Below are 23041 nucleotides of genomic sequence, written 5' to 3' on the forward strand. Positions count from 1 at the left end.
TGTAAACAGAGCAATAGGAAAGCAGACACAGGTCACGTGGTTACCGTAGTTACTCTATTATGAGCACACCCAGCCTGTTACATCACAGAGATCACGTGGTTACCATAGTTACTCTATTATGAGCTCACCCAGCCTGTTACATTACAGAGCAACTGATTCTCTCTGAACTTCCTGTAGTTACATTTAACATTACAAATAACATTGACGGTTCAGATCACGTTTTGTAGATTCAGAATGAAAGTGCTGTGATGGATTCGTTCGTCTCGCTCGCCCAAATCTGTGCGCCGTGTTCCATACAAATTGAAGGAAACAAATTCACTAGTAAAACAAAAAAATCCATATATTATTCTATACATTTTTTTATTAAAAAAAAAACATCACGCACATACAGATGAACACAAAACAATAGCAAACAAAGTTTTTATTTTATTTACTTTTTTTACATCTGAATTATATCAACAAGTAATCTGCAACCTCAGGTAGTACTGCAATATTTCCACTAGATGGCGGTAGATACAAAGTAATGCGACTGAATCTGATGCTGCATTTGTCAGCGATTGTTCTGTTGTCTACTGTTCATAATTAGAACATTCACACCATGTTGTGCATCGCGACAACTTTGTTAATGAAAGACTTAAATTGAGCTGTTATACAATTCAGAATGTGACACATAGATAATTACCAATTGAGGTATTATACATGTATAATGTGAAACATAGAGAATTACCAAATTAAGAAGGAATCACTAAAAAGCTAAACGTTTATATCACATGCATTAAATCACTTTTTTTTCCCAGAAGGACCGCCTCATAAATGGATTGCTTGTCCATGATTTCCATAGAAATGCATTATATTCCCATTGTGTTCCACCTCCCAAAGGCCTCGTCTACTCCACCACGTTAAAGCCTGGGCACATTGCCTGTCATGAGATAATGGTATGGGGCATAATGTGTGGAACATTTAAAAGATCCAGCTTCCTACATTTCCAGAAGTTCAGCTGGCCTGGGTACAACATATCTCCAATCACCATTTAAACACAATTAAAGACAGGAGATTAGAAAAGACAGACACCAAAACCACAAAAACAAACAAACAAACAAAATGTTATTTGGCTATAATATGTACTAGCCTCTATAGCGTAGCATAGTATAATATGTACTAGCCTCTATAGCGTAGCGTAGTATAATATGTACTAGCCTCTATAGCGTAGCATAGTATAATATGTACTAGCCTCTATAGCGTAGCGTAGTATAATATGTACTAGCCTCTATAGCGTAGCGTAGTATAATATGTACTAGCCTCTATAGCGTAGCATAGTATAATATGTACTAGCCTCTATAGCGTAGCATAGTATAATATGTACTAGCCTCTATAGCGTAGCGTAGTATAATATGTACTAGCCTCTATAGCGTAGCGTAGTATAATATGTACTAGCCTCTATAGCGTAGCGTAGTATAATATGTACTAGCCTCTATAGCGTAGCGTAGTATAATATGTACTAGCCTCTATAGCATAGCGTAGTATAATATGTACTAGCCTCTATAGCGTAGCGTAGTATAATATGTACTAGCCTCTATAGCGTAGCGTAGTATAATATGTACTAGCCTCTATAGCGTAGCATCCCATTCCCCTGGTTCTCTCTACATTCCCCTGGTTCTCTCTATATTCTCCTGGTTCTCTCTACATTCTCCTGGTTCTCTCTACATTTCCCTTGTTCTCTCTAAATTCTCCTGGTTCTCTCTACATTCCCCTGGTTCTCTCTACATTCTCCTGGTTCTCTCTACATTTCCCTTGTTCTCTCTAAATTCTCCTGGTTCTCTCTACATTCCCCTGGTTCTCTCTACATTATCCTGGTTCTCTCTACATTCCCCTGGTTCTCTCTAAATTCTCCTGGTTCTCTCTACATTCCCCTGGTTCTCTCTACATTCTCCTGGTTCTCTCTACATTTCCCTTGTTCTCTCTAAATTCTCCTGGTTCTCTCTACATTCCCCTGGTTCTCTCTACATTCTCCTGGTTCTCTCTACATTTCCCTTGTTCTCTCTAAATTCTCCTGGTTCTCTCTACATTCCCCTGGATCTCTCTATATTACCCTGGTTCTCTCTACATTATCCTGGTTCTCTCTACATTCCCCTGGTTCTCTCTACATTTCCACGGTTCTCTCTACATTCCCCTGGTTCTCTCTACATTCCCCTGGATCTCTCTATATTACCCTGGTTCCCTCCTCAGACGTTACTATTTCTGCAGGATGTCCCTCCTTCATCAATTGGAATGCTTTCCATCTCTGCCTGTGCCATTCCTGATTCAGACACAGTTTCCTGCATCATCGGGCAGCCACGTGCCTCCACAGCCCTCACACTGTCAAGGAATACAGTACATGACTCCAACATTGCCCCATGCAGCTCAACTCCATGTATCAGTCAGTCTCATTATGTTGTAAAGTTGTATCTGAGGTAGGAACATAAAAGCATTGCAACAGTTTATTACAAACGTAAAGATAATTAAAGGAACACATCATGTTTTAAGATTGAATATATATACCCACATATATATATATATACAGTTGAAGTCGAAGGTTTTGACCCACTTACTCATTCAAGGGTTTCTATTTATTTGTACTATTTTCTACATTGTAGAATAATAGCGAAGACATCAAAACTATGAAATCAAACATTTGGAATCATGTAGTAACCAAAACAGTGTTAAACAAATCAAAATATATTTTATATTTGAGATTCTTCAAAGTAGCCCCTTTACCTTGATGACAGCTTTGCACACTCTTGGCATTCTCTCAACCAGTCTAATGAGGAATGCTTTTCCAACAGTCTTGAATGATTTCACACATATGCTGAGCACTTGTTGGCTGCTTTTCCTTCACTCTGCAGTTCAACTCATCCCAAACCATCTCAATTGGGATGACGTTGGTTGATTGTGGAGGCCAGGTCATCTGATGCAGCAATCCATCGCTCTACATCTTGGCCAAATAGCCCTTACACAGCCTGGAGGTGTGCTGTGTCATTGTCCTGTTGAAAAACAAATTATTGTCCCACTAAGCCCAAACCAGAAAAGATGGCGTATCGCTGCAGAATGCTGTGGTAGCCATGCTGGTTAAGTGTGCCTTGAATTCTAAATAAATCACTGACAGTGTTACCAGCATAGCACACCCACAACATCACACCTCCTCCTCCATGCTTCAGTGGGAACCACAGAAGCAGAGATTATCTGTTCACCTACTCTGCGTCTCACAAAGACATGGCGGTTGGATCCAAAAATCCCAAATTTGGACTCATCAGACCAAAGGACAGATTTCCACCAGTCTAATGTTCATTACTTGTGTTTCTTGACACAAACAAGTCTCTTCTTCTTATCGGTGTCCTTTAGTAATGGTTTCTTTGCAGCAATTCGACAATGATGACCTGATTCACACAGTCTCCTCTGAACAGTTGATGTGATACAGCCTGGAATCAAACCAGGCTCTGTAGTGATGCCTCTAGCACTGAGATGTAGTGCCTTAGACCGCTGCGCCACTCGGGAGCCCAAGGAAAAAGGGTGGCTACTTTGAAGAATGTCAAATATAAAACATATTTGGATTTGTTTAACAGTTTTTGGGTTACTACATGATTCCATATATGTTATTTCATAGTTTTGATGTCTTCACAGTTATTCTACGACTTAGAAAATAGTCAATATAAATAAAGAAAAAACCTTGATTGAGTAGGTGTGTCCAAACGTTTGACTGGTAATGTATATATATATACATATACACACATCTTTATTAGACTAACAAAACTGCCTCTTCAGAAGACAGAGAAGAAGACACTTAACAGGCTGACCACACCGCTAGCGTAGTGTGCGAGAGCGTTGCAAAATAAATTTAGAAATCTATATTATTAAATTATTGCACCCACACTGCTAGCGCGTGCCAACGAGCATCTGCGTTGCCAAGGGCTAAAATAGAAGTTAGTTCTATTTCTGACGCAGATCACGCTGTAAGTGCTGCCTCTCCCATCTCCTCATTGGTTTATAGAGGCAGGTACCCACGTGCCATCTCCTCATTGGTTGAACCCACGTGTGTGACTGAAAGACAAAAATAGGTTGGTGGCGGTAATGCATCTAATTTATGAATGTTGCCAATAGCAATATAAAGTCAAGAGAAGAAAAAGCCTGGAAGGAGGAGAGATGACTAGAAACGATTCGGTTGACCGTTTTGATGTGTGGATTAATTGGTGGAGTAGAGGACCTTGTGCATTCCAGGTAAAATAACAACTCAATGTTTATATCCCAGGACAAATTAGCTAGCAACAGCAAGCTAGCTAAATAGGACAAAATAGCTAGCTAGCTAGCTAAATAGGACAAAATAGCTAGCTAGCTAGCTAAATAGGACAAAATAGCTAGCTAGCTAGCTAAATAGGACAAAATAGCTAGCAAGCTAGCTAAATAGGACAAAATAGCTAGCAAGCTAGCTAAATAGGACAAAATAGCTAGCAAGCTAGCTAGCTAAATTGCCAAAGATGTTTAATGCTTTTAATGCGACCTGTCCCCAAAATAATATAATTCAGAGTTTGTTTTGATATTTTAACCTGCATGTCATGATCATGTTTGGTGTGGGGGGACAAAATACATGTATGCATGATGGAGCACGATGGAGCATGATGGTGCACACGGTTTGAGTTCTGTGTAAAACCTTGACAGAGCTGCGGAGAGTTGTCCACAAATATAAAATCCTGAAGTGAGAAATTTTTGTTTTGGAGGTCAATGAGAGTGTCAAATTTGGTCAACAAAAAAAATGTAATTTTTTCTCATTTTCTACAGTACGCGGGGCTTATTTGATCAAACATCGCTGAAATAAATCTGAATGTGTAGAAGAAAACGTGTGAATTGTGCTCCATCCCATATTCAGAATAAATGATTTTAATAGTCATGGCACCCTTTGTTTAAGCACAATTGAAGATTGAAATCCGGAACAAAAACACAAATAACATCTACGAAAAAAAAAGTGTTGATTGTTCTCCATCTTCCGTAATTCAGAATATCTAATTGTCAAAGTCATAGCAGGCTTTGTTTAAGAGCTATTGAAGATTGAAATCCAAAATGTTAATTTAAAACAAAAAACAATAAAATAAATTTTAAAAAAAGGTTTGGATGGTTCTCCGCCTGATTCAGAACACGTTTCATAGTCATGACATGCATGATTCAATAGCTATTGACAAAATAACCGAATATTCACCGAATATCATAATACTAATTTGACCTCGCTGATAAAAAACGTATTCATGTCGGATTTGTTTCTGTTGTTCACATACGTATCTGCTCTCTCTCTCTCTCTCTCTTTGACTAGAATGATCCCAGCTGATCTCGCCTCCTCATGCCTGCCTTCCATCTTTGAGGACTGTGTATTCCCATTAGTAGAAGGGGTCACTCGACTATCTTGTCAATTTAATAGATACTCTTTGGCATTATAGCAGCCATGTCGCAAAGTGACAACCACTGTCGGAAATACTAAACGTTTTGGTGTTGAAAAAAGTCGGACCAGAATCTATTGTGGTGATGTTGTAGAGGAGTGAACGAGCTGGCTACAGAGACGGGAGATATACTATGAGTACGCGGACCAACACGCGGAAACCGGATGAATATGGATACTAATGCACATCGCAGATATTAGTACATTTTAATGAAAAGGGACTCGCTGCGGACAATCTGAATTATCCGGTAGACGGAAGAGTTAAGAACCAAAATCACAACTGTTTATTTCATTAGCTAGCAGGCTAGCTGGCTAGTTTCAATGCGGGTCTGGAATGGGGGAAGCTCGTCCGAAATTGACTCAATAAGGATTTATATCGTGCACGGAATAAACATCTTGTACTCGTTGTTGTTTTTACAAACTACGTGATTTCCCGTGGAGATCGTAGCGGCAACTTTAAAGAAGAATGATGCACCTAAACTGAACATTAAAAGTGATCCACCAAAAAAACCAAGAAAGTCGTACAGGTTTGTTAAGCTGATTTTCTTTTTTTAATACAATCGTTTTTCCAAATCAACAGTAGACTTTTATAATGCTGTTTTCCACTGACATTTGACAGTAGACTGCCTCTTGTGCAAAGAATAACTTCCATAGTAAAGATGATTGTGTCCATATCCTGAAATTGACTAACTAAATCATCCAAAGGTCTTCCTTTTGGATGATAAAAAAAAAAGAAAAGTTAATTGACTAAATTATCCTGTAGCTTAATGTCATATTTTAATCAATGATGTATATACTGTTGATACCGTGCCGTTGCAACTTCTTCAACGTTAACGTTGTCTACTGGTGTCCGCATACACAGGTTTGGTTTGCTCCTAGCAGAACTCAGCGAAGTGAATATCTGTGCTTCCCTTAAAATACATTTTGCGTGAAAAAAAAGTGACAATATTACTGTTAGTGCCTCGTGAGACACCGTAGCGACAACATAGCAGTGTACACGTAATTGAAATAGTCCAAATTAATCTAAGATAAATCAAGAAATGTAAAATTATGTTTTATCTGTAAGGTCTTGGTTGCACAATTGTCCATGTAAGATGTTTGGTGCAGTATTTCTCCAGGTGAAAAATGTACAGGAAAACTAGTCACCCCTCCATAACTAGTACTAACCGAGCACATTACACGGTTTCTCTAGAGATACATCTGATCAAGCCTGAACTGTGCAATGTAGTAGAGAGTTGTAGCTAGTTTCCATCAGGCCAACATTCTACATAGTTTAGCGCAGGAAAGTGCGCAATTAACTAGACGGACCATAATTCATTGCGCTCCTACTTGTACGGTCTGCTTCTTTTACCCCTGCTAGGTCGAGAGGGATGGAGAGTTGTTGTTTTGTTGAGTTGTCTCTACCTGAACATACATGATTTAGGTGATTTGATAGTTGGTATTCAGCAGTCATAAAAGTATGTCTTATTTACTTTGAAGAACTACTAAAATAGTTTTTTTTTTTGTCAGACGGTGTAGACAGCAGCTCTATTAGACATGAGATGATGACTTGGAATGAAATGTATTAACTCATCAAATAAAAACCCTCTAATACACACAACTGAAATAATTTATGAAAGTCACGGTGAATAAACAAAAATGGTTAGTGAGTGATAAGACGTAATGGGCAGTTACAACCTTCACGGGACTTTTATATTCATTGTTTTATCCTGTGTTACAACATTCAACCCACAATGCAAAGTACATTTTTAATGTTAAACCTGAAACCAAATAAAAAAAAAAGCGATAATCGCACAGCGCCGCAACAAACAGTCTTAACTATTAGAGATAGGCATGTTATATTGTTTTAGCTGTTCCAGTACTCGCATGATTTTTGAGTACTCGGAATTGAAAGCAAATCTATGCTTAGAACAAAGGCGCTAGACCCCCCCCCCCCCCTAGAAAAAAATATGTGCTCATTTATCTAAATGCCAACAGCGTGCAACTATACCTCATTTATCAGAACCATTACAGAATAAAAAATATACCAATTGCTAAATTGCCATAAAAAAAATATAGATTCAGTCAATAAAATACAATTGCTATTTAAGATTAATTTATTGAAACTGTAATCTCAACTGGTTGTATTATATCATGGAACACAATCTGTACTATCAACTGGTTAGTTCATGGAACACAATTACAAATCAAATTGTATTTGTCACATGCACCGAATACAACAGGTGTAGTAGTAGACCTTACAGTGAAATGCTTAGTTACAAGCCCTCAACAAACAATTCAGTTTTAAGAAAATATCCCCCAAAAAGTAAGAGATAAGAATAATAAATGATTTAAGACTAGCTTTAAATAACAGTAGCGGGGTAATTTGCCGTACGGTAATGGGCCGTACGGTAATGGGCCGTACTGTAATGGGCCGTACTGTAATGGGCCTTACGGTAATGGGCCGTACTGTAATGGGCCGTACGGTAATGGGCCGTACTGTAATGGGCCGTACTGTAATGGGCCTTACGGTAATGGGCCTTACGGTAATGGGCTCTACGGTAATGGGCCGTACGCACTACCCTCTGTAGTGCCTTGCAGTCGGAGGCCGACCAGTTGCCGTACCAGGCAGTGATGCAACCAGTCAGGTGATGCTCTCAATGGTGCAGCTGTATAATCTTTTGAGGATCCATGCCACATCTTTTCAGTCTCCTGAGGGGGACTAGGTTTTGTCGTGCCCTCTTCACAACGGTCATGGTGTGTTTGGACCATGATAGTTTGGTGGTGATGTGGACACCAAGGAACTTGAAGCTCTCAACCTGCTCCGTTGCAGCCCCAGCGATGAGAATGGGGGCGTGTTCGGTCCTCCTTTTCCTGTTGTCCACAATCACATTGAGGGAGAGGTTGTTGTCCTGGCACCACACGGCCAGGTTTCTGACCTCCCTATAGGCTGAGCACATACCCCGGAGGGGCCCTTGTGTTGAGGATCAGCGTGGCGGATGTGTTGTTACCTACCCTAACCACTAACCACCTAGGGACGGCCCGTCAGGAAGTCCAGGATCTAGTTGCAGAGGGAGCTGTTTAGTCCCAGAGTCATTAGCTTAGTGATGAGCTTTGAGGGTACTATGGTGTTGAACGCTGAGCTGTAGTCAATGAACAGCATTCTCACATAGGTGTTCCTTTTGTCCAGGTGTGAAAGGGCAGTGTGGAGTGCAATAGAGATTGCATCGTCTGTGGATCTGTTGGTGCAGTAATATCAACTTCAGGCATGCACGATATATCGGATCGGCCGATATCGATTTTTGCATTTTTAGCTAATATCTGATCCGATATATCGTGCAGGCCTAAAGTTGATATGACTGCACCAACAGATCCACAGACGATATCTAGATAAAACTACTCAACAAATTGGATGCAGTCCATCACAGTGCAATCCGTTTTGTCATCAAAGCCCCATATACTACCCACCATTGCGATCTGTACGCTCTCGTTGGCTGGCCCTCGTTTCATACTCGTCGCCAAACCCACTGGCTCCATGTCATCTACAAGACCCTGCTAGGTAAAGTCCCCCCTTATCTCAGCTCGCTGGTCACCATAGCATCTCCCACCTGTAGCACACGCTCCGGCAGGTATATCTCTCTAGTCACCCCCAAAACCAATTCTTTCTTTGGCCGCCTCTCCTTCCAGTTCTCTGCTGCCAATGACTGGAACTAACTACAAAAATCTCTGAAACTGGAAACACTTATCTCCCTTACTAGCTTTAAGCACCAACTGTCAGAGCAGCTCACAGATTACTGCACCTGTACATAGCCCACCTATAATTTAGCCCAAACAACTACCTCTTTCCCACTGTATTTAATTAATTAATTTATTTTGCTCCTTTGCACCCCATTATTTCCATCTCTACTTTGCACATTCTTCCATTGCAAATCTACCATTCCAGTGTTTTACTTGCTATATTATATTGTATTTACTTTGCCTTTACCTCCCTTATCTTACCTCATTTGCTCACATCGTATATAGACTTGCTTCTACTGTATTATTGACTGTATGTTTGTTTTCTCCATGTGTAACTCTGTGTCGTTGTATGTGTCGAACTGCTTTGCTTCATCTTGGCCAGGTCGCAATTGTAAATGAGAACTTGTTCTCAACTTGCCTACCTGGTTAAATAAAGGTGTTCTCAACTTGCCTACCTGGTTACATAAAGGTGAAATAACGTAGGTACATGATGTAATGGCGCTACACGTGCAACACAGCATTCCTAACCTGGCCCACAATGTCTGCTGTGTGGATCGAGCAGTCAACAAGTCCAGCAGTACAACACAGCATTCCTAACCTGGCCCACAATGTCTGCTGTGTGGATCGAGCAGTCAATAAGTCCAGCAGTACAACACAGCATTCCTAACCTGGCCCACAATGTCTGCTGTGTGGATCGAGCAGTCAATAAGTCCAGCAGTACAACACAGCATTCCTAACCTGGCCCACAATGTCTGCTGTGTGGATCGAGCTGTCAACAAGTCCAGCAGTTATTTGAAAGAGTAACACAATTTCAGCGCTACAACTCAAAGGCAAAATCCATTAATGGCAAGATAATGGAATTCATTGCCCTTGATAATCAACCGTTCTCTGTCGTGGGTGATGTTGGCTTTTCGCCGACTGGTCGAGCACCGGTACACACTACCAAGTTAGCTAATTTTCAAATGTTGCCCTACCGGAGTTACACAGTAATAGCGTCACTGTTATTAGCTTCAACACATACATACTATGGAACGCCGTTTGGGTCTTTGCGTGTCAAAAAAGAGACAGTAGCTCTGTCAAAGCTGTACAACAAGTCTGCAAACAAGAAAACACCGGCCACGAACGATGTGTTTACAATACCGCGTTGGTAATAAAGCATCACTTGTTCGACCAAAACTTCTGGGGTAGCTAGCTTTAGCTTGGTATCTAGCTAGCTTTAGCTTGGTATCTAGCTAGCTTTAGCTTGGTATCTAGCTAGCTTTAGCTTGGTACCTAGCTAGCTTTAGCTTGGTACCTAGCTAGCTTTAGCTTGGTACCTAGCTAGCTTTAGCTTGGTACCTAGCTAGCTTTAGCTTGGTACCTAGCTAGCTTTAGCTTGGTACCTAGCTGGCACCAGTACAACCAGCCTGAAAACAATGACCAGTAGAAACTGCAGTCATTTTCATTATTCTTAGCAAGGATTTAGGAATCCTTGTGAGTAGGTATTAGCTAGGTTGCCACTTGTTGTTCACATATTGAAATTTAACTTCAGTTCATGAAAATAAACAGCTAGCCAGCTACTTAACCTCTTCCCTCTACTCGAGACGCTTGCGTCCCAACTAGAGCTCTGGAAATGCAAATGCGCTACGCTAAATGCTAATAGTATTAGTTAAAACTCAAACGTTCATTAAAATACACATGCAGGGTATCGAATTAAAGCTACACTCGTTGTGAATCCAGGCAACAAGTCAGATTTTTTAAATGCTTTTCGGCGAAAGCATGAGAAGCTATTATCTGATAGCATGAAACAATACACTACAACACAAAAGACCCGCAGGGGACGTAAACAAAATAATTAGCATTTCGTCGTTACACAAACCGCACAATAAAATAGAAAACATTCATTACCTTTCACCATCTTCTTTGTTGGCACTCCTAGATGTCCCATAAACACTATTGGGTCTTTATTTCGATTAAATCGGTCCATATAAAGCCTAGATATCGTTATATGTAGACTGTGTGATAAACGAAAAAAACATTGTTTCAAAACGTAACGTCATTTTTTTTAATTCAAAAAGTCGACGATAAACTTTCACAAAACACTTCGAAATACGTTTGTAATGCAACTTTAGGTATTAGTAAACGTTAATAAGCGATAAAATTCATCAGGAGGCGATGTAAAGATCATTAGCTGTCCGTCTGGAAAAATGTCCGGCTAGAAACTCAACGAAAATATCCGGTCCTAGACCTGAAGAAATACGGTGCCCTGCATGTGTTTGACCAAGAAAAAACTCGAAGGGAAATGACAAGACTCTAGACACCGTGTGGAAGCTGTAGGTACTGCAACCTCAGTCAATTAATTGTGGTTCACCTTTATCAATGGGTTCAAGTAGCGCATGGATATATTTTCCCATTTTCAGTGATCAGTTTTTCCTGTGCTTTTCGATGTAAATGCCGTTCTGGTAAAGCCACAGCAGTGATTTAACCAGTTTTATAAACGTCTGAGTGTTTTCTATCCACACAGACTAAGCAAATGCATATACTATATTCCTGGCATGAGTAGCAGGGCGCTGAAATGTTGCGCGATTTTTAACAGAATGTTCAAAAAAGTAGAGGGTAGAGGGAAGAGGTTAACCCTGTTGCCCAAAGCTAACGTTATAAGCATCCAGCTAGCTTCATCTGGCTAGTGATGCTCGACCACATTGGGTTGTGTGTTGTGAAGCTAGCCACAATAAGGATTAGCCACAATAGTGAAATTTGCAGATTGCCTTCAAAATAAAATTATGCCATTGACAGAGATGCAAATGAATACAAATAGTAGAATTATGCCAAACTTTTATTTTGAAGGCTAACTGCAAAGTCCACTTTTGTGGATAATCCTTATTGTGGCTAGCTTCACATAGATGGGTCCAACCACCATTAATCAAATTATAATCTTTATTAGGGTTATTTTAGATGATGACACCTAGGTATATAGTTACCTAGCTAACTACAGCTACTGAAACATATGTTAGCTAGCTAACTACAGCTACTGAAACAGATGTTAGCTAGCTAACTACAGCTACTGAAACAGATGTTAGCCGGCTAACTACAGCTACTGAAACAGATGTTAGCCGGCTAACTACAGCTACTGAAACAGATGTTAGCCGGCTAACTACAGCTACTGAAACAGATGTTAGCCGGCTAACTACAGCTACTGAAACAGATGTTAGCCGGCTAACTACAGCTACTGAAACAGATGTTAGCCGGCTAACTACAGCTACTGAAACAGATGTTAGCTGGCTAACTACAGCTACTGAAACAGATTGTCGTTTTGCTGTTTTTGGGGAAGAACCTTGTTTGCATCCATCAGCTAGCTAGCTTTTTTTAATGACCAGCACTGTAGGTGCGCGAGACAACTTTACCAGCATCATAGCATATGTAATTGATGAATTGCTGTGATATATGAAATACGAGTGATTGTGTAATAACTACGTAAAAAATGTATGAACGCGTTCAATTATTATGTGATGTCATATTCAGGTCCTGATTGGTCAACAAGCTTATTTGGCGTATATCTTTTTTTGACACGCAAAGACCCAAACGGGCGTTCCGTAGCGACGACCCAAAACGGGCGTTCCGTAAAAACGGGCGTTCCGTAGCGACGACCCAAAACGGGCGTTCCGTAGCGACGACCCAAAACGGGCGTTCCGTAGCGACGACCCAAAACAGGCGTTCCGTAGCGACGACCCAAAACGGGCGTTCTGTAGAAATCCTGGTTGAGAATTAAATGACTGAACAACGAAACAGCACAGCAAGTAAGTGAAAGAAATAGGTTTTAATTATGTTTTACTGGTAATTGGGGACATAACTTTTTGGTCAGTGTGTGTGTGTGTGTGTGACCTTATCTAGGAAAGTCAGTTAACTTCTTGCGTCGAGCCAGCCCGGATCCGGGATCATGACTACAGCCTCAAGGTCATTACCATAACGCAACGTTAACTATTCATGAAAATCGCAAATGAAATGAAATCAATATGCTAGCTCTCATGCTTAGCCTTTTGTTAACAACACTGTCATCTCAGAGTTTCAAAAATATGCTTCTCTACCATAGCAAAACTAGCATTTAGCGTTAGCATTTAGCATTAGCATTTAGCATTTAGCGTTAGCATTTAGCGTTAGCATTTAGCATTAGCATTTAGCATTTAGCGTTAGCATTTAGCGTTAGCATTTAGCATTAGCATTTAGCATTTAGCGTTAGCATTAGCAGGCAACATTTTCACAAAAACCAGCAAAAACATTCAATAAATCATTTACCTTTGAAGAACTTTGGATGTTTTCAATGAGGAGACTCTCAGTTAGATAGCAAATGTTCAGTTTCTCCTGAAAGATTATTTGTGCAGGAGAAATCGGTCCGTTTTCTGCGTCATGTTTGGCTACCAAAAAAACCTGAAAATTCAGTTATAAAAACGGCAAACTTTTTCCAAAATAACTCCATAATATCGACTGAAACATGGCAAACGTTGTTTAGAATCAATCCTCAAGGTGTTTTTCACATATCTCTTCAATGATGTATCGTTCCTGGAAGTGTGCTTCTCCCTCTGTATCGCATGGTAAAATGAGTGCCACTGAGAATTGCGCACCAATTTAGACAAAGGACACCGGGCGGACACCTGGCAAATGTAGTCTCTTATGGCCAATCTTCCAATGATATGCCTACAAATACGTCACAATGCTGCAGACATCGAACGGCAGAGAGCATAAGCTCGTTCACGGCACATTCACAGCCATATAAGGAGACGATAGTAAAACAGAGCTTCAAAATTCAGCTCATTTCTAGTTTGAGGTTTCATCTTGGTTTCGCCTGTAGCATCAGTTCTGGGGCACTCACAGATAATATCTTTGCAGATAATATCTTTGCAGTTTTGAAAACGTCAGTGTTTTCTTTCCAAAGCTGCCAATTATATGCATATTCGAGCATCTTTTCGTGACAAAATATTGCGCTTAAAACGGGCACGTTTTTTTCATCCAATAATGACATAGCGCCCCCATAGGTTGAAGAGGTTAAGAACAAATTCTTAATTACAATGATGGCCTACCCCGGCCAAACCCGGAAGACGCTGGGGACTGGGACTCAAAATCACGGTCGGTTGTGAATCGAATCAGGGTCTATAGTGACGCCTCTAGCACCGAGAATGCAGTGCCTTAGATCGTTGTGCCACTCAGGAGCCCAGGTTACTGAACTTCAACTTGCATCAAGGACAAATGTGTGCACAAACAGACGAAAACCTGCCGAACACCTAAATGAACAAAAAATGGTCACAATGTTTTGATAATACATGTGGGAAAGGCTTCGACTGGGGAGCATGCGGCAGGCTTCGACTGGGGAGCATGCGGCAGGCTTCGACTGGGGAGCATGCGGCAGGCTTCGACTGGGGAGCATGCGGCAGGCTTCGACTGGGGAGCATGCGGTAGGCTTTCCGGCGGCCATTTGAAGAAACAGCAGTGCTTGCATGGCAAGAAGGAACAGACAGCCTCACAAATTGGTTTTGAATTTGTTGGCACAGGTTTCAGACGCTTGGAACTACGTAACAGGATTCCACAGAGCCGACCTCGAATTCCATCGCAGATTAGCTTTTATATTCGTCTCTTAAGCGTGTCTCTGTGTGTTTTCGTGCGTGCATGTGGGCTCCAATCAGACATAAAATCTCACTTTTGAAAATCTCGCTTTGAAAAAATTACTGCAATTACCAATATCCAGATAAGTGCATGTTTACCAGTCACTTTTTTCTGTAATTTCCTCCTAGACCATATTAATAAGTAAGTGCACATTTCTGTCTAATTTCTAAATAGGAATGAACATTGGTTGCTGTGCTTATTACAGGTCATTCATCTGTATTGTGGGCCTTTAAAAATGTGTCTTTTAACAGCTCAGTGGGTAGAGAACTAACAATAGTTTTCCATAACAGGGAGGGAAACTAACAGAGAGCTTTTTGTGTTGCTGGGTTCACTGTCCAGTCAACTATAACAGTACGCTGATGTGTTCAGCTAAGTCTGGTGTTGCACTCTCTCTCTCTCTCTCTCTCTCTCTCTCTCGTTCTTACTCTCTCGTTCCTACCCTCTCTCGCTCGCTTTCGCCCACCCTCTGTCTCTCTCAAATCAATTCAAATGGCTTTATTAGCATGGGGAAACATATGTTTACGTTGCCAAAGGGGATGGAATAGTCAGCAAACAAAAGATAAATAAACATTACACTCCCCCTGACAACTCAGAATAGGTCAATGTTTGTCCCCCTAGTAGAGTTCTGACAACTCAGAATAGGTCAATGTTTGTCCCCCTAGTAGAGTTCTGACAACTCAGAATAGGTCAATGTTTGTCCCCCTAGTAGAGTTCTGACAACTCAGAATAGGTCAATGTTTGTCCCCCTAGTAGAGTTCTGACAACTCAGAATAGGTCAATGTTTGTCCCCCTAGTAGAGTTCTGACAACTCAGAATAGGTCAATGTTTGTCCCCCTAGTAGAGTTCTGACAACTCAGAATAGGTCAATGTTTGTCCCCCTAGTAGAGTTCTGACAACTCAGAATAGGTCAATGTTTGTCCCCCTAGTAGAGTTCTGACAACTCAGAATAGGTCAATGTTTGTCCCCCTAGTAGAGTTCTGACAACTCAGAATAGGTCAATGTTTGTCCCCCTAGTAGAGTTCTGACAACTCAGAATAGGTCAATGTTTGTCCCCCTAGTAGAGTTCTGACAACTCAGAATAGGTCAATGTTTGTCCCCTAGTAGAGTTCTGACAACTCAGAATAGGTCAATGTTTGGTTACTGTTTTCTCTACCTTCATATTCCATTTCACTGTACCTTGGTGGAAGTGTGAGCTTGACATGAAGGGATGTAGTGTCCGTGGTACAGAGAAACGAAAATGCGTAATGCACAGCCGATGTAATGTATTACCTGGGGACTGAATGCTGATTATCTTCCAAGAAGAAGTTCATTCCCTGATTAGACTATAATGTATTAAGGAAAGCTCCATAATACTGTCTGTCAGACGGATGTTTTAAGGCTAGAGGCAGTTGATCTGCAATGACCGATTAAAACAGACGTTTGACTAGAAGTCCAGCTACACAGGCAGGTCGACTTGGTGCTATATATGACAGATCGGGGTACTGATATTCATCTAGCCGTTGTAGTACAAACTTAAACGATGTTGACGTATCCAAATCAACAGCCGGCAAATACCCTTGAAGTCGGAAGTTTACATACACCTTAGTTAACTACATTTGGTGTTCTTCAGCTTGCAAGCCTCCCTCGTTTTCCCCCAAACATAACGATGGTCATTATGGCCAAACAGTTCTATTTTGGTTTCATCAGACCAGAGGACATTTCTCCAAAAAGTACGATCTTTGTCCCCATGTGCAGTTTCAAACCGTAGTCTGGCTTTTTTATGTCGGTTTTGGAGCAGTGGCTTCTTCCTTGCTGAGTGTCCTTTCAGGTTATGTTGATATAGGACTTGTTTTACTGTGGAGATAGATACTTTGTACCTGTTTCCTCCAGCATCTTCACAAGGTTCTTTGCTGTTGTTCTGGGATTGATTTGCACCTTTCACACCAAAGTACGTTCATCTCTAGGGGACGGAACGCTTCTCCTTCCTGAGCAGTATGACGGCTGCGTGGTCCCATGGTGTTTATACTTGCGTACTATTGTTTGTACAGGTGAACGTTGTACCTTCAGGCATTTGGAAATTGCTCCCAAGGATGAACCAGACTTGTGGAGGTCTACAATTTGTTTTCTGAGGTCTTGGCTGATTTCTTTTGATTTTCCAATGATGTCAAGCAACGAGGAACTGAGTTTGAAGGTTGGCCTTGAAATACATCCACAGCTACACCTCCAATTAACTCCAATGATGTCAATTAGCATATCAAAAGCTTCTAAAGCCATGACATCATTTTCTGGAATTTTCCAAGCTGTTTAAAGGCACAGTCAACTTAGTGTATGTACATTTCTGACCCACTTGAATTGTGATACAGTGAAATAATCTGTCTGTAAACAATTGTTGGAAAAATGACTTGTGTCGTGCACAAAGTTTTTTTGGGACAAAATTATAGTTTGTTAACAAGAAATTTGTGGAGTGATTGTAAAATGAGTTTTAATGATTCCAACCTAAGTGGATGTAAACTTCAGACTTCAACTGTAGACAAATTCAGGGTCCTCTGTGAACACCATGTGACGCCAACGTCTAAAAGAACATTTTGCTCACTGGGTCCTCTGTGAACACCATGTGACGCCAACGTCTAAAAGAACATTTTGCTCACTGGGTCCTCTCTCTCATCCCGAACTGATAAACTGTCCCAGTTTTAAAGCAGTAGATACATTGAGAGCCAATGGCTACAATGATATTCTCATTAAGTCTGCTGTCTTTTGAGTTCAAGCGGGAGATGAATGAAACCTTGTTTGTTTTGGGACGTGGCTAATTGCTGCCTATATTTGGAGGACTCAATTTTCAATTAGGCGTGTGTTCCTGTCTCCTCCTCCCATCCATCAGTGTTTGAGGCTGGAGGAGCGGACTGGTGGTTTCTCTCTCGATCTGTCTGCGCTATGGATTCATATTTTTGTGATCTAACATTATTGATTCCCCAAGTCGATAACCTTGGCAACTGTAGTTTTTCATTCCAGCTCTCGCAGCACAATGTGATTGAAGCTCGGCAGGGGGCGTAGGGGCCATTAGTGATGGGTGCGGGGGAAAATATCTATCTTATATATATTGCAATATCATTTTTTTTATGATGTTTTATTGATGTTTGACTCAAGTATCGATTTGTGTATGAATAGACAGGACCAGTCAAAAGTTTGGACACATCTACTCATTCAAGGGTTTTTCTTTCCTCCTATTTTCCACATCAAAACGATGAAATAACACGTATGGAATCATGTAGTAACCAAAAAAGTGTTAAACAAATCAAAATATATTTTATATTGTTCAAAGTAGCCACCCTTTGCCGTGATGACAGCTTTGCGTACTCTTGGCGAAGGCAAAGCGTGGCTACTTTGAAGAATCTAAAATATATTTCGATTGAACACTTTTTGTTTGGTTACTACATGATTCCATATGTGTTATTTCATAGTTTTGATGTGGAAAATAGGAGGAAAGAAAAACCATTTGAATAAGTGGGAGGGAAGAGATAGTCTGTGTCACTGAGACCACAAACTGAAAATCCTGTGGTTCTGGGATACAAGAGGCTCTGTTCTTGGGTTTTCAAGAACATAGGAGGAAAGAAAAACCATTTGAATAAGTACGTGTGTCCAAAATTTTGACTGGTAATTTATTTAAAAAATAAATAAATTTTTAATTTTTAATGTATTTTTCTCCCCAATTTTCGTGGTATCCAATTGTTAATATCTACTATCTTGTCTCATCGCTACAACTTCCATACGGGCTCGGGAGAGACGAAGGTTGAAAGTCATGCGTCCTCCGATACACAACCCAACCAAGCCACACTGCTTCTTAACACAGCGCGCTTCCAACCCGGAAGCCAGCTGCACCAATGTGTCGGAGGAAACACCGTGCACCTGGCTACCTTGGTTAGCGCGCACTGCGCCCGGCCCGCCACAGGAGTCGCTGGTGCGCGATGAGACAAGGATATCCCTACCGGCCAAACCCTCCCTAACCCGGATGACGCTGGGCCAATTGTGCGTCGCCCCACGGACCTCCCGGTTGCGGCCGGTTACGACAGAGCGAACCCAGAGTCAGTACAGCGCCCTTAACCACTGCGCCACCCGGGAGGCCCCAGCATTTCTTTTTTAAAATTGATTTGTAAAAAAAAGGTGAAAAACATAATTCACTTTGACATTACTGTATTATTGTTTGACGGGGTTTGTTTAAAATAAAATAAAAAATAAAAAAATAAAAATGTTTAACTAAGCCTGTTTTTACGTTGACAGTATTGTGTGAAGAATAAAATCAATTAAAATTAAAATCAATTTTAGAATAAAGCTGTAATGTAAACAAAATGTGCAAACAATTTAGTTGTCTGAATACTTTCCAAATGCATTGTGTATATATGTATTATGTGCAAGTTTAATTACTTAAAAATCATACAATGTGATTTTCTGGATTTTTGTTTTAGATTCCGTCTCTCACAGTTGAAGTGTACCTATGATAAAAATTATCATGTGACTGTAGGTCCAGCAGGTTAATCATGTGACTGTAGGTCCAGCAGGTTAATCATGTGACTGTAGGTCCAGCAGGTTAATCATGTGACTGTAGGTCCAGCAGGTTAATCATGTGACTGTAGGTCCAGCAGGTTAATCATGTGACTGCAGGTTAATCATGTGACTGTAGGTCCAGCAGGTTAATCATGTGACTGTAGGTCCAGCAGGTTAATCATGTGACTGTAGGTCCAGCAGGTTAATCATGTGACTGTAGGTCCAGCAGGTTAATCACGTGACTGTAGGTCCATATTCGTAACACAAATGTGCAATTCCACGGGTAACTGAATTTTTCACTGTAACTCAGATTTTTCACTTTTAAAATGTTTGCCAAAAACATTGATTTCAAAATTTTAACAAACCATACAAATGCACACGGACGAGTCTAATTTAAAACACTCTGCAACATAGTGCAAAAACACATGTATTGGAACAACTGAGGAATTTCTGTAAAATCTCCCCCGAATTAGGGACGGGAACAGATGTTTGAATACCCAAAGGGATGTTGGTATTCGATTACCTGCGAGAGTATTCATTTTTTTTTTAGTTGGGGAAAAAAAAGAGGCTTATTTTCATGAGAAAGGCAGTCTAAAGGCAAATTGTCTGGGACAAGGGTTACATACAAGGGTTACATACAAGGGTTACATACAAGGGTTACATACAAGGGTTACCACAACATTAGGCTTTTTTTATGTGCTCCCCATAAAGACATCCTGGTATCAGTAAAAACAAAAAACTAATTGGTAGGTATTTAAAAAAAAATATATTATTTTTTATTTAACCTTTTATTTAACCAGGTAGGCCAGTTGAGAACAAGTTCTCATTTACAACTGAGACCTGGCCAAGTTAGCGCAAAGCAGTGTGACACAAACAACAACACAGAGTTACACGTGGAGTAAAACAAACATACAGTCAATAACACAATAGAGAAATCTATATGTAGAAGATTAGGGAGGTAAGGCAATAAATAGGCCATAGAGGTAAAATAATAAGTAAAGGGTCTGTCTTTACTTGTTACTTTTATGAACTTTCATTAAACAGGCTGGTGGTCTAATTGGGTTGGGACTGTTTTCCTGGCACAAGTTAGGTCCCTTGATACCAATTGAGCAACGTTTTGAAAGGCATACCTTGTAGAATCCATGCCCCGAAGAACTCTGGCTGTTCTGGAGGTAAGGGGGGGGTCAGACACGGCACTAGATGGGTGTACCTAATGAACTGTCTGGTGAGTGTATGTTGTTGGTCTTAACCTTTTTATCCTTGCGTTTGTCTGTGTGAGGCTTCCAGGTGGTTAAATGTCAGTCGCAGCCAATTGAATTCAGGCTTTTAGGCTCAAACAGGCTTAATCCTTCTGAAGGTTAAGGGTCATGGATCAACTGGAGTCCATCACCAACCTCACGTTTCACATGAATCCTGTTTTCTTTGACATTTTAATGTGTCTTCCTATTAACGGAGAACAGGTGAGGGATTTCACAGATTAGGCTTGTAGCATGTCATTTTAGTAATTAGCAGCAAAGGTTAGGCTCATTATAAAGGTGAACCCCCCCCCACACACACACCTAGCCTCATTGATGCCTGACTAAGCTACATCCTAATCCTAATCTGGGGCTGTGTTCACTACCTTTTTTTATGTTCTAGAATGTTCAATCGCTGTACCAGTTGAAAAAATGGGAGGGGTTGGGGAATGCTGTCAGCATGGCCACTCCCCTTTTTTTATGTTCTAGAATGTTCAATCGCTGTACCAGTTGAAAAAATGGGAGGGGTTGGGGAATGCTGTCAGCATGGCCACTCCCCCTTTAAAAAAAAAAAAGGGGAGTGCTTTAATCCACCAAACGGAAGCAAACCTGAGTCTGTTCAAGAACAGTTTTGAGAAATGTGTCATTCAGTACAAATTGTTCCCGCAACGTAGAAAACGTTCAAGCCAACTGAACGTACCTCAGATCTCCCTCCTGATCGTGGCCTGCGTTCATGCCTTGACAGGATGCAGCTCTTCTACCCTGCTGTGTAAATTCTTCTTAACCTGCTATGAAAAGTCCAGTTTTGACAGAATAAGTTGTATCCCTTCTAGACAACCCTGGCCGTCCGGATCCCTTCCCGCCTTGCGGAGCTCCGTGTCACTTGCTCAATGTTGCTTGAATAGGAACGATATCGTTCAGGGGATGTTCTGTTGTTCTGCCTCAGCAATCGACTCCTCTCTGTCTCTCTCTCTCTGTCTGTCTCTGTCTTGTCTCTCTCTCTCTCTCTCTCTCTCTTACAGTAATATAGACAATATGACCTGGGATTTACTATGGTCTACTTTGTAGAATAACCCCTTATAGTATTATAGACACTATGACCTGGGAATTACTATGGTCTAGGTAGAAGAACCCTTTACCTTCTAATGTCTCTTGTGAGCATCGTAGAGCGTAACATGTTAGACGAGCGCGTTTCGTAGATAGAATGGTTTGAGCTATAACAGACCTGGACCAGGACCCCTCTGGGATCCAAACAGACCTGGACCCGGGCCCCTCTGGGATCCAAACAGACCTGGACCCGGACCCCTCTGGGATCCAAACAGACCTGGACCCGGACCCCTCTGGGATCCAAACAGACCCGGGCCCCTCTGGGATCCAAACAGACCTGGACCCGGACCCCTCTGGGATCCAAACAGACCTGGACCCGGGCCCCTCTGGGATCCAAACAGACCTGGACTGGGATCCAAACAGACCTGGACCCGGGGATCCAAACAGACCTGGACCCGGGCCCCTCTGGGATCCAAACAGACCTGGACCCGGACCCCTCTGGGATCCAAACAGACCTGGACCCGGGCCCCTCTGGGATCCAAACAGACCTGGACCCGGACCCCTCTGGGATCCAAACAGACCTGGACCCGGGCCCCTCTGGGATCCAAATGCTGAAGACCAATCCGATGTCACAGCCCAGACGTCTATAGCTCGAACACACACCGGTGACAAGGAGCTCGAAGTCCTAAATCACGCAGGCTCTCGACGGTGGGACTCATTGAGTTAAATCACTGCTGTGTTGCCCTGCTTTCCCTCATTTAAATGTTTTATTTGGTTAGGCAGAGCATTATGGAAATACCTCAACTGTGATTGGTTTATTGATCCCTGTTGTTGAAGGCTGGTTTATTGATCCCTGTTGTTGAAGGCTGGTTTATTGATCCCTGTTGAAGGCTGGTTTATTGTTCCCTGTTGTTGAAGGCTGGTTTATTGATCCCTGTTGTTGAAGGCTGGTTTATTGATCCGTGTTGAAGGCTGGTTTATTGATCCGTGTTGAAGGCTGGTTTATTGATCCGTGTTGTTGAAGGCTGGTTTATTGATCCGTGTTGTTGAAGGCTGGTTTATTGATCCGTGTTGAAGGCTGGTTTATTGATCCCTGTTGTTGAAGGCTGGTTTATTGTTCCCTGTTGTTGAAGGCTGGTTTATTGATCCCTGTTGTTGAAGGCTGGTTTATTGATCCGTGTTGAAGGCTGGTTTATTGATCCCTGTTGTTGAAGGCTGGTTTATTGATCCCTGTTGTTGAAGGCTGGTTTATTGATCCGTGTTGTTGAAGGCTGGTTTATTGATCCGTTGTTGAAGGCTGGTTTATTGTTCCGTTGTTGAAGGCTGGTTTATTGATCCTGGTTTATTGATCCGTGTTGAAGGCTGGTTTATTGATCCGTGAAGGCTGGTTTATTGTTGTTGAAGGCTGGTTTATTGATCCCTGTTGTTGAAG

General features: G+C 41.4%; 1 protein-coding gene across 1 annotated transcript in view; it reads left to right on the forward strand.

Moving 5' to 3' along the window:
- The first annotated feature begins 5489 nt into the window (after positions 1 to 5489).
- Positions 5490 to 23041, forward strand: part of LOC135572156 (divergent protein kinase domain 2A-like) — a 99873-nt gene continuing 82321 nt past the window's right edge. Inside the window, 1 exon segment of the mRNA XM_065019227.1 lies at positions 5490 to 5985. The gene's annotated coding sequence lies outside the window, so the exon portion shown is untranslated.

The sequence above is a fragment of the Oncorhynchus nerka genome, linkage group LG6, assembly GCF_034236695.1.
Source record: "Oncorhynchus nerka isolate Pitt River linkage group LG6, Oner_Uvic_2.0, whole genome shotgun sequence".
Lineage (NCBI taxonomy): Eukaryota > Metazoa > Chordata > Actinopteri > Salmoniformes > Salmonidae > Oncorhynchus > Oncorhynchus nerka.